Source organism: Balaenoptera physalus, assembly GCF_965194825.1.
Source record: "Balaenoptera physalus genome assembly, chromosome: 16".
Lineage (NCBI taxonomy): Eukaryota > Metazoa > Chordata > Mammalia > Artiodactyla > Balaenopteridae > Balaenoptera > Balaenoptera physalus.
Window position 1 is genome coordinate 68,636,148 of NC_138898.1, and position 13,184 is coordinate 68,649,331.

The window sequence follows — 13,184 nt, forward strand, 5'->3', positions numbered from 1 at the left end:
CCCTCACAAAAGCATTTTCAGTGTAGTGAAGGAGGTTAATACCTGATTGGAGTAAGATTATTTTTAATGGAAGGGAAAGAACTGAAATTAGGCAATATATAAAGATCTTTTGAGTTTTGATACGAAGGGAAGAAAAGAAATGAAGTGGTATCTGGTAGAGAAAGTTGGGTCAAGAAAAAAAAGGATGTTTGTGGGGTTTTTTTCATTTTAGAAGTTTTAGATTTACCGAATTATTGTGAAGATAGTACAGAGTTCATAGATACCCCATACCCAGTTTCCCTATTATTAATATCTTACTCGTATCTTAGTATGATACATTGTCACAATTCATGAACAAATATTGATACATTATTATTAACTAAAATCCATTTATTCCAATTTCCTCATTTTTTCCCTAATGCCCTTCTTCTGTTCCAGTATCCCATCCAGGACACCACATTACATTCAGTAGTCATGTCCCTTAGTCTCCTCTCAGTTGGATGGTTTTCTCAGACTTCCCTTGTTTTTTATGAACTTGACAGTTTTGAGGATTATTATCATTATTATTAGTTGGGTTATTTTGTAGACTGTCCCTCAATTTGAATTTTTTTAATAGATCTTTATTGGAGTATAATTGCTTCACAATACCATGTTAGTTTCTGTTGTAGAACAAAGTGAATCAGCTATACATATACATATATCCCCATATCCCCTCCCTCTTGAGCCTCCCTCCCATCCTCCCTATCCCACCACTCTAGGTGGTCACAAAGCACCGAGCTGATCTCCCTGTGCTATGCTGCTGCTTTCCACTAGCTAACTGTTTTACATTCGGTAGTGTATACATGTCAATGCTACTCTCACTTCGCCCCAGCCTTCCACCCCGTGTCCTCAAGTCCATTCCCTATGTCTACATCTTTATTCCTGCCCTGCAACTAGGTTCATCAGTACCTATTTTTTTTTTTTTTTAGATTCCATATATACGCGTTAGCATACGGTATTTGTTTTTGTCTCTGACTTATTTCACTCTGTATGACAGACTCTAGGTCCATCCACCTCACTACAAATAACTCAGTTTCGTTTCTTTTTATGGCTGAGTAGTATTCCATTGTATATATGTGCCACATCTTCTTTATCCATTCATCTGTCAATGGACACTTAGGTTGGTTCCATGTCCTGGCTATTGTAAATAGCCTCAATTTGAATTTATCTCATGTTTTTCTCATGAGAATGTATGGAGGTAATGTATTTGGGGGGAGGAAGAACACAGAGGTAAAGTGCCATTCTCATAGTATCATATTAAGGGACATACTATCAACGTGTTTGTCAGATTTCTCCACTATAAAGTTACCTTTTTTATCCCTTTCCACACTGTACTCTTTTGAAGAAAATCACTATGTGCAGCCTGCATCTAGGAAACGGGGAGTCATTCTCCATCTCTTTAAGGGCAGAGTATTTACATAAATTATTTGGCATTCTTCATGGGAGGTTTGTCTCTTCTCCTTCATTTATCTATAATACTTATCCAATTATTAATTTATATCAATATAGACTCATGGATATTTAATTTTTTATACATCGGGTTATAATCCAATACAGCTTTATTTTCTTGCACAAATTGTTCCAGGTTTGACCACTGGAAGCCCTTTCAGTTGGCTTCTGTATCCCTTTGACATCCTCCCATCATTATGAGATTCTTTCTTCCTTTCTTTCTTTCTTTCTTTGATATTTTTAACTTTCTGCCACCACAAGATACTCCAGGCTTATCTTGTATATTTCCTATCCAAGCCCTAGAATCAGTATCTCTAAGGAGCCTGGTTCAAAAGGGTTTTTTTTTTTTAATGGAAGAAATAATAGTGTGTTTACATAATGATGAGAATTATCCAGAAAAGAGAAAAATAATGATGTAGGAGGAAAGGGAAGAATAGATGGAGTGATGTTCTTAAACAGTCAAAGGGAGATGGGATCTAGTGCGTTAGTAGAAGGAATGTCTCTAGATGGGAGCACAAATAGCTCACCTATGGGCACATGCGGGAAGTCATGGTGGGTGAGTGCCAATGCCAGGATGTGGGGAGATGAGCCTGTGGGAGTCAGTGTGAGCTCACTTGTTGATTCATTTTTCCCAATGAGATAAGAAACATGATCATCAGCTGAGAGTGAGGATGGGGAAGAGATGGAGTTTGAGAAGAGAGAAGAGGTATAAAATAGATGTTTAAGAAAGTGAGAGATACTATGGCAAACAGCATGGATATTCCTCAAAAAGGTTTAAAATAGAGCTACCATATGACACAGAAATCCCACTGTCGGGTATCTGTCCAAAAGAACTGAAATCAGTATCTTGAAAGATATTAGCATTCCAATATTCCTTGCAGCACTATTCACAATAACCAAGATATGGAAACAAGCTAAACATCCATCAATGGATGAGTGGATAAAGAAAATGTGGTATATACAGATAATGAAATATGATTCAGCCTTCAAAAAAGAAGGACATCCTGCGACGTGCTGCAACATGGATGAACCCTGAGGACATCATGCTGAGTGAAATAAGTCAACCATAAGAGGAAAAATTCTGCATGATTCCACTCATATGAGGTATCTAAACTAGTCAAACTCATGGAGTCAGAAAATAAAATGGTGGTTGCCAGGGATTGGAGGAAGGGGGGAAATGGGGAGTTGCTCAGCAACAGGCATAAAGTCTCGATTATGCAAGTCGAATAAGTTCTAGAAATCTGTACAACATTGTGCCTATAGTTAACGGTACTGCCTTGCACACTTAAAACTTTGTTAAGAGGATGTATCTCATGCTAAATGCTCTTACCACAATAAAATTAAGTTAAAAAAGAAAAGAAAGTGGGAGAGTGAATGGACAAGGAAAGTGCAATGCGGCTGCCTGGCAGTGTTAAGGGCCCACATACAACAAGAAAATATTCTGAGTCTGCTTAACTCCAAACCCTCAAATGGGAAAACATCCTCAGAGACTGGAGTGAGGGAACATGGCGGGGCAGAGTCTGGGTCTGTAGATGTAATCTCTCCTGCCAGGCAGAGGGGAGGGGGGAGGGGGGGAGGGAGGAGCAAAGTTTTCTCCTTTGAGGAAATCAGTCGCAGTCACAAGAATTTGTGATAAGGATCAAATGAGCTGGTAAGATGCTTGGAATAGTGGTTTTCTAAGTGTGGTCCCTGGACCACCGGCCTCAACATCACCCAGGAATGTTAGAAAGGCAAATCCTCAAGCCCTTCCCCAGACACCCACTCTGGGGGTGGGGCCCAGCAATCTCTGTTTTAACAAACCCTCCAACTAATTTGCTCAAATTTGAGTATCATTAGAACGATACTACTGATTTATAGTAAACAGAATGACTTATCATTTTAAGTATCATCATCATCATTTTGTTGTGAAATACCTTTCCAATGCAGTGGAATTTTTTATTATTTTTTTCTAGTGAGGTAATAATAAATAATATGTATTAATTATGAATACATTTCCAGGCAATAATCTAAGTACTTTATATGCATTATTTCAGCTAATTCTGTCAACAACCTCTGAGGTATGTTTTATTATTATTCCCAATTTACAGATGATAAAACTGAGGATCATATTAAGTAGTTTGCTGAAGGTCACACAAGCAGTCAAGTGGCAAGATTTGTACTCAAACTTAGGATTCCCAGCAGCCCTGAAAATCAAAATTACTCTTTGGAAATTCACTTTTAGTCTTTCCAACCAGGGATAAAGAGAAAGTTGTTACCAACAGCATAAATGATGTAGTAACAATTGTGAGAATTTTGAAAAATATTTAAAAGGCATCATGGGTGTGATAATCAACAGTGTACTAAACAACCAGCAATACATAAAAGCATTTTCAATCAACAGATGTCAACAGAGACATCGTGTAATAATAAATTAAGCCACTAATTTTTTCAGTAAAGGAATAATTTATCCCAAAAAAGATATTTTCATTTATAAATACATGTATAAAGTGAACACACTCATTCTCTAGAGCATAAAAAAAGTAGTTGGCATTAAAATTTTGAAAGGAAAATGACTACAGTTGATGACATTGGTGAATTTCAATTCAGATCCTTGATCAAATAGTCATCTTGGTATGGGAATCACAAAAAGCTTCAGCTTTGTTTTATGTCTAGATTGTTTTAGTTTCCATGTATTTCAGCAGTTTTGTATGAGTTATATTTTTATTTCTTTTTGATAAGTTAGAGCTATTTTTGAAAAGTCTTTTCACCTCCATGTAGCTTCCTTCTTTTTTAACAGTGAAATCTATTTCACTGGAAAATAATAATAATAAGGCCTCCAATAAATCAGCCAAGAACTTGATGGCAAGGTAACTTTACAGTGTCTTATCTGAATCACAAAATCACAGAATTTTTTAAAGAAAAGAGCAACAATTCAAATTTAATATATATGAAAATCTGCCCAACCTCTGCAATTAATTAAAGAAATAAAATACAAACAACACACATCATTTTTTACTTAACAAAGATGAAATACCAAAATAGTATTGGTGTGTTCACAGAAAACATTTCCTTGGTTGGCAAATAGGCAACATCTATTAAAATTCCTTGTCAGAGTAATTTCAGATCTAGACCAAAGTCATAGACTCTTAGAGCTGAAAGGGACTTTATTATAAACATCCAGACCAACTCCGTCATTTGTAAATGAAGAAACAGGCACAGAGAGCTAGCCAAGGTCACACAGACAGACATTGGTAAATTCTTTTCATCTTTCTCAAGATTTCCCCTAGAATTTGGTCTAGGAGCTTCTAGTCCTGAATTTAAAATCTCCTATCTTCAGAAGAAGTCCAAGATTTCTAATACGTAAAGTTTTATGTAACATGTTCACCAACTTTCTTCATTATCCCAGAACCACTGAAGGAAATGTTGATCCACTGATAGAGCAAAATGTTTTGAATGACAGTATAATGACAAATTTGAACCTGTCTTATTTTAAACCCATGACTTGTCTTTATCACTAAAAAAGAAGTCATCGAAATATATAACAAGTACTTAAAATGCACCTGCTACCATGACATTCCCTAAAATATAAAGCTTCTGGAATACAGCAACTTTATCTTGGTTTCCATCTTCAGTACGAAGGACAGCGCTTACCACCCCGTAAATGCTCAATGAATTCAATCATTGAAGAGGTAGGAATTCAAAATATCATGAAAAAAGAAATTCTTGGAAGATACTCCATACATGAAAATTATTAGTGAAAAACAGAATGTAAGACACTATAATCCATCTTAAAGTTAATGTCAGGTTGCTCTAACCCCTGGGCTCTGGAAATTCACAGCCTGCCTCAGGACACCTGCTCAGGCCACATACTCACTCCAAGAACCCAAGCAGCTTTACCTCCCCGTGGGGTGTTCTTGTGCTCAGCCCAGCTGCCTACCAAATCCCATATCACAATTGAGGCGCCTCCGAATTTTCTTGTCCTTAAGTCAAAAAACTGACTTGTATCAAGGAAAATCCATTCTCCTCATGAGGGAAGTGCCTAGTTGTCACCTAGGTGTGAGGAGAAGAAAATGGAAATAGATGTGTTGTTTAGATATTTTAGGGAATGTTCACATTCCAGCGGTCAAATCTTTTTCTAAAACCAGAAAAGAACACAGTCTCTGCTTCTAAGAGATCATAAGAGCATAAATGATCACAGCTCAATATGCTATTCATCAAGGCACAACCATCACCCCTTTATTTCTTACACACTGAACCTCTCTCCTTTATGGTACCCCTAGGGACAAAAAGCTATCTCAATCTCATCCAAGCCCTACAAATACCATCTACGAGAAGTTAATTAGGCAATAGGCAGTATGGTGGCAATTCCCTCAGGTTGAGTCCCAGATCTGCTTCTTACTAGCTGTGTGACCTTTAGCAAATCACTCCACTTCTCTTGAGCTTTCACTTACTCAGCAGCAAAATGAGGATAATACCAGTACCTACCTCATAGGACTGTAATGTGTACTAAGTGAGATACTATGTGCAAAGGCTCAATAAGTTGTCCTTTTTATTGCTAACTAATTTAGGCAGTTAACTCTGACCACTGTCCTCACTGCCACTGGCCATCTCCCTACTGACACATGTGATCACAGTTTACCTCTTACACTGAGGGCCTTCCCCCGCTCTAGCCCCTCACTAACTCCACAGTTACAAGCCTTGAAAAAATCTTTCTCTAAGCACTCCAAATAATAATAATGTCAGCCAATATTTACGGAGGGCCTAGTCTGCATGTGGCATTTACTAAGCATGTTATATGCGCTATGTTAAGTCCTCACACAATCCTGCAATGTAGGTTTCATCGTGGACTCCATTTTCTAAAAGTGAAAACTGAACCTCAGAGAATGAAGCGGCTTTCCCAAGATCACTCAACAAATAAGTGATGGAGCTGTGTTCTATCTAGGTAGTCTACCTCCAGAGCCTTTTCTTTCATTCAATACTCTAAAATTTTCTCTCGCCTTTCAGAAATCCATAGATTAGCACACTGGGGTTTCACTGTTCTCTAGGTTTCCATGTGATTTAGTATTAAATCTTTAACTAGACTACTTGGTCCTTGAGCAGGGTCACCCTCCTATCATTGGGTCCAGCAAAACATCTAGTCTGATGCCATATACCTAGTAAGTCCTTGCTAGTTGAATACCTCTAGCCGCTTCCTCCCTCTTTCTGGCAGTCATCATATAAAGAAACCACAATCGTTTAAGATGACCTCACTTTCTACCACTCTCCCTCTCACTCACTCTTGTTCAGACTCACTGGCCTTCTTGCTCTCCTCAATCACACTAGGCACACATTCACCTCAAGAACTTCGCGCTTGCTGGTTTTGCTTCCTGGAATGTTCTTCCCACAAATGTCTGCATGGCTTACTCTCTTGCCTCTTCAAGACTTTGCTCAAAAGTCCCCTTCTCGGGCTTCCCTGGTGGAGCAGTGGTTGAGAGTCTGCCTGCCAATGCAGGGGACACGGGTTCGAGCCCTGGTCTGGGAAGATCCCACATGCCACGGAGCAACTAAGCCCGTGCGCCACAACTACTGAGCCTGCGTGTCTGGAGCCTGTGCTCCGCAACAGGAGAGGCCACGATAGTGAGAGGCCCGCGCACCGCGATAAAGAGTGGCCCCCGCTTGCCGCAACTAGAGAAAGCCCTAGCACAGAAAAGAAGACCCAACATAGCAATCAATCAATCAATCAATCAATCTTTAAAAAAAAAAAAAAAGTCCCCTTCTCCAGGAGACCTTCTCTGACCACCCTGTTTAAAATCAAAACTTCCTCAAGAATCCATAAAAAAGAATGAAAGAATGCCATTTTCAGCAACACGCATGGACCTAGAGATTGTAATACTAAGTGAAATAAGTCAGACAGAGAAAGACAAATATCAGACGATATTGCTTATTTTTGGAATCTAAAAAAAAGGGTACAAATGAACTTATCTACAAAACAGGAATAGAGTTACAGATGTAGAAAACAAACTTATGGTTACCAGGGGGTAAGGCAGGGAGGGATAAATTGGAAGATTGGGATTGACATATACACACTACTATATATAAAATAGATAACTAATAAGGACTTACTACTCAATACTCTGTAATGGCCTATATGGGAAAAGAATCTAAAAAAGAGTGGATATACATATATGTATAACTGATTCACTTTGCTGTACCCCTGCAACTAACACAACATTGTAAACCAACTATACTCCAATAAAAAAAATTTTTTTTTAAAGACAAAAAAAAGAAGTTAAAAACAGAACTACCATATGATCCAGAAATCCCATTTCTGGGTATATATCCAAAGGAAATTAAGCCATTATCTTGAAGAGATATCTGTATTCCCATGTTCATTGCAGTATTATTCACAATAGCCAAGGTATAGCAAAAACCTAAGTTTTCGTTGATGGATGAATGGATAAAGAAAAAGTGGTGTCTACTTACAATGGAGAATTATTCAGCCTTTAAAAAGAAGGAAATCTGGTCATTTGCGACAACATGGATGAACTTGGAGGGCATTATGATACGTGGAATAAGTCAGACAGAGAAAGAAAATACTGCATGGTATCACTTATATGTGGAATCTAGATAAACAAGGAAGTCAAACTCGTAGAAACAGAGAGCAGAAAAGTGGTTGCCAGGGGCTGGAGGTGGGGAAATAGGGAGAGGTTGGTAAAAGGGTACAAAGTTTTGGTTATAAGATGAATAAGGTCTGAGAATCTAGTGAAACAGGGTGACTGTAGTTGGTAACACTGTATTTTATAATTGAAATTTGGTAAGAGTAGAACTTAAATGTTTTCACCAAAAAAAAGGGAGAAGGTAGATATGTGAGGTGATGGATGGTGTTAATTAACTCGATGGGGGAATCCTATCACAAAGTGTACATACATCAACTCATCATGTTTTACATTTTAAATATTTTATAATTTTATCTGTCGATTGTGCTTCAATTTAAAATTTTTTAAGTTGTAACCTCCTCCACTCCATCTCTACTTTCCTTATCTCCCTCCCTTGTTTACTTTTTCTCCATGGAACTCATCACCTTCCAATATACTATATACTTTTCTTTTTTGTTTTGCTTAACATCAATGTCTCCCCACTAAAATATAAATTAGTAAAAAAAACAACAAACAAACAAAAAAGAAGACTGGGGCCCTGACCCCAGTGCTCTTTCTACCACACCATATTAAATGCCTATTTCTGATGCCCCCAGAACAGAGACTTTCGCCCATTTTGTTGGCTGCTCTCTCCCCAGCATGCAGAATATGACTTGGAATATAGTAGGTGTTCAATAAATATATATTAAGTATCCCTGTCCCCTGCTTGGCCTTGCCTCCTCCCACAGCAGAAATTCTGCAAAGAAAAAGAGTTTCTCTTACACCGTCTGTGTCTTACAAGCAGCCTAAGGAACAGCCGTTTTCTTCCACCAGCCCAGAAGTTACTGAGAAGTCCATTTCCCACTGGACAAAGTCAGGCTTTCAACTGTGCATATAAGCCAGGAATAATGTCTCATAAGGTGGTTGAGGCCAAGTGGCCTTCATTGAGGAAGATAAAAATCAGTGGGAAAGCCAGCCAATCTCAACCTGAATTACACAATTTGTTACTGCAGAGTATGAGTCTGTTTCTCCAAAGGAAAAATAGTCTGGAAAATGAGCAGACCTGTGGTCCGAGGAGGATTATCCCAACAGGAACAAGCCCCATTCAGCAATGAGCTCTCCCAGCCTTACCACCTGTTGAACAGGACAAAAGACCAAAGCCTGCAGACCACACTGGACTGGACCTTGCACTTGGGCTTTCTAAGTTGAAAGCAGCATGCTATATATTTTTTTCAGTCACCAATTAAAGTGCCTTTCATTTGCAGCATGGTGCCTATTTCACCTCGGACTTGTCTAAGGCTTTAGAAACCTCTCCCCGCCATCAATGTCTCCAAGGTTCATGGAGGGTGAATACAGTCTAACTCAAAAGGACATCTTTATCCTCATGAGAAAAGAGACTCTGCCATCCAGTGACCTGCTCTAATTGGAGTCTCCAGGGGCCCTCCTTCACTCTCCGTCCTGGCGGAATCAGGGTGCAGTGTCCCATACGATGGGGATGAAGGAGAGCTGAAGTGGGAGTCCCAGCACTGGCTTTTTCACTTCATCATTAGACCTCTGGTAAGTCAATTAACCTCTCTGGACCTCAGTTTCACTGAGCACTTATTATTATGCTAAGAAGAGGGAAGTAATGTCAGCTGAAGGTAGAGCCAGCATTCAAACCCAGCTCTCAAAGCCTGTGTGATCTTAACTCCTACGTTACACTGCTTCCCTTATTCATCTTGACAGCCCAGTTCTCCGCATCTAAAATTTTAGTTTCTCTTCTCTCAAACAAGGAATCTTTTTTTTCAAGTTATGTGGATGGTTTTGACAAAACAACACATTTTCTTCTTTGATATCATCTGAAATAACCACAGCCGCTACTGTGCACCGTGCTCCTGATAAAAACAGCAAGCGTAAACGTTATGTCTTTCGAAGACTCAATTTACACAAATTACATATTACATGAAGCAGACCCAAGAAGGCACTGTGTCTGGAGAGAAGTAAGACGAAGAAAGCATCAGAAAACAGCCCAAGTACAGCCCGGAAAGCTTTAAAGATGTGATACAGCGGCAAGGGGGTGGAGAGCATAGACTGTGAAACATTCTCTTTTACAATGTCGCTGTTTTCTGGTTTAATTAGAATCAGATAGTGTGCAATATAATCATCACCTGATAACATAATTCCATCAAACATGGAAGAGTAATATTCAAGTGACTGAAGCATGAACATAATTCACCTCAAGCAAGGGAGAGAAATTGTATTAGCAAAATGCCACAAGATTCACTAATTAATTTGCTATATTATGCATGACAGGAAACAGCACAGAACAGAAAAAAAAGCCTGACTGAGGTAGCAATGGATGTGCTTCCCCATAATTTATTTCTTCAATGGGTTCATTATTTGATCAAGAATTGGCTAAGAGGGGATTCCACAGGGTAGAACATGGCAATATGGCAATGAGTCGGTGGAGTCGGTGTGCTTATCCAGTTAGCAGATGTCAGAATCACTCTGCTTCACCACTAGCTATCTTCATTTATAGATTTCTTTCTTCACTGAAGTACTCATCTGTATCCTGCTTCAATACAAACCCCAAAAATGGGCAAATTAGCAGGTGTGTCCCTTGGCCAATTCATCAGTACAAGTTGATAGTATTCAACCCTGTTGTGTTTCCTTGTCTCCCATAAATTACTGGATTTCTAATGAAGGCAAACAAAATAATATCACATTTTTATTGTCTCTCCTTGAAGGGATAGACACTCACAAGGATGAAAATTTTATTACATCTTTCAACATATATATTGATAACAATTTGGATTGAGATCAATAGTGTATGCCTTCAAATTATTTATGTATAACCTTTTCACATAGTGATTAAGATTTTAAACTCTGGATTCAGATAAACCTGTGCTCAAATCTTGGCTCTGCCACTACATAATTTTGGTCAGGTCACTTATAAGTCTTTCTAAGCTTCAGTTTTCTCATCTGTACTCTGGAGGTGTAACAATTATATCTACCACTTAGAGATAATACTCTCCAAGGGTTTTGTTGAATAACCTGCCACCTCGTCATTCTGCCATATTGCTGCTTCTGTTGCTTTCGAGGCCCAGATAACAGTGTAATGAGCTGGGCACAGCTGGCCTCTGATGGAGACCCCACTGTCCAGAATGGAATAGGCCCTTCCCCTTTGTTCACTACAGCTCAGCAGAGACCATTCTGAGAATTTGCAGAAGATTTGAATGTAATGGAAAGAAAGCACAACACCAAGAATAACTCCCAGCCAGTAAGATGTTCTATTTTAATCCAAGCACATCAATAATGACATTAAATGTAAATGGTCTAAACATACACCTTAAGAGAAAGAAACTGACAGGTTGGATTTTAAAAAGCAAGACCCTACTATATGCTGTTTACAAGGAACTCACTTTAAATCTAAAGACATAGGTAGGTTAAAATGAAAAAATATATGCTATGCAAACACTATTCTAAACTATATATTAATTATGTGTATGTGCGTAACAGACGAGCTTCAAAACACATGAGGCAAAAACTGATGGAACTGAAAGGAGAAATAGACAAACCCACAAGTTCATTTGGAGACTTTACAGTTTCTCTCTCAGTAATTGATAGAACAAGTAGACTGATAATCAGTAAAAATATATAAGACTATCAACCAAGTTGGTCTAACTGACACAGAATATTCCACTCAACAACAAGAGAATACCATTCTTTTCAAGTTCACATGGATCATTAAACAAGATATTCTGGGCCATAAAACAAACTTTATCAAGTTGAAATTATACAAAGTACATTCTTTGAGCATGATGGAATTTACTTAGAAATCAATAACATAAAGATACATTGGGCTTCCCTGGTGGCGCAGTGGTTGAAAATCTGCCTGCTAATGCAGGGGACACAGGTTTGAGCCCTGGTCTGGGAAGATCCCACATGCCGCGGAGCAACTAGGCCCGTGAGCCACAACTACTGAGCCTGCACGTCTGGAGCCTGTGCTCCGCAACAAGAGAGGCCGCGACAGTGAGAGGCCCGCGCACCGCGATGAAGAGTGGCCCCCACTTGCCGCAACTGGAGAAAGCCCTCGTGCAGAAACGAAGACCCAACACAGCCAAAAATAAATATAAAAATAAATAAATAAATAAAAAGATTACTATAAAGATATGTGAAAATTTTCTAAATACTTGGAAATTAAACAGCACCATTCTAAATAACCCAGGGATCAAAAAAGAATGTATAATGAAAATTAGGAAATATATTGAATTTAATAAAAAAGAAAAGTTGACATATCAAAACGTGTGGGACAAAGATAAAAGTATTTAGAGGGAAATCTGTACCATTAAATACTTATGTCAGAAAACAAGAAAGGTCTCAAATCATGGCCTAAGCTTGCACCTTAAGAAACTAGAAAATAAAGGAAAATAAATTAGACCCAAGATAAGCAGAGGAAGGCAATAATAAAGATAGGTGCAGATCAACAAAATTGAAAACAGAAAAGCAGTAGGGAAAAATCAATGAAACCAAAAGTTTGTTCTTCAAAAAAAATCAGTAAACTTAATAAACCCTAGCCAGACTGATCAAGAAGAAAAAAACAAAGACATAATTTATCAATATCAAGAATTAAAGAGGTGACAGCACTACAGATACTGCAGATATTAAGATGATAACAAGGGAATATTATGAACAACATTTTGAATTGGACAACTTCCTTGAAAAACACAAGCTACCAAAGCTCACTCCAGAAGAAAAAGAATATCAGTATACAAAAATCAATTGTATTCTATATACCAGCAATGTACAATCTGAAAATGAAATTAAGGGACTTCCCTGGTGGGCCAGTGGTTAAGACTCCATGCTCCCAGTGCAGGGGGCCCAGGTTCAATCCCTGGTCAGGGAACTAGATCCCACATGCATGCTACAACAAAGACCCCGCACAGCCAAATAAATAAATAAATAAATGTTTTTTTAAAAAATGAAATTAAGACAACTCCATTCACAGTAGCACCAAAAAGAATAAAATACTTAAAGATAGGGCTTCCCTGGTGGCGCAGTGGTTGAGAATCTGCCTGCCAATGCAGGGGACACGGGTTCGAGACCTGGTCTGGGAAGATCCCACATGCCGCAGAGCAGCTAGGC

The 13,184-nt window shown here is 38.6% G+C and overlaps 2 long non-coding RNA genes across 4 annotated transcripts in view; one reads left to right on the plus strand and one right to left on the minus strand.

Annotated features, from left to right (window-relative positions):
* LOC309646346 overlaps window positions 1-13,184 on the minus strand; it is a 218,325-nt gene that overhangs the window by 199,280 nt on the left and 5,861 nt on the right. The window contains exons 3-4 of one of the 3 annotated variants that reach the window (XR_014255309.1): window positions 7,213-13,069; window positions 5,328-6,898 (exon numbers count right to left, since the gene is read on the minus strand). The exons of the other annotated variants lie outside the window; for them this stretch is intronic. This is a non-coding gene — a long non-coding RNA (uncharacterized lncRNA). Of the gene's footprint in view, window positions 1-5,327; window positions 6,899-7,212; window positions 13,070-13,184 lie in introns of those variants that run through there. 3 annotated transcript variants of the gene reach the window in all.
* LOC309646348 overlaps window positions 1-13,184 on the plus strand; it is a 400,408-nt gene that overhangs the window by 106,659 nt on the left and 280,565 nt on the right. The gene's annotated exons all lie outside the window — the stretch shown is intronic.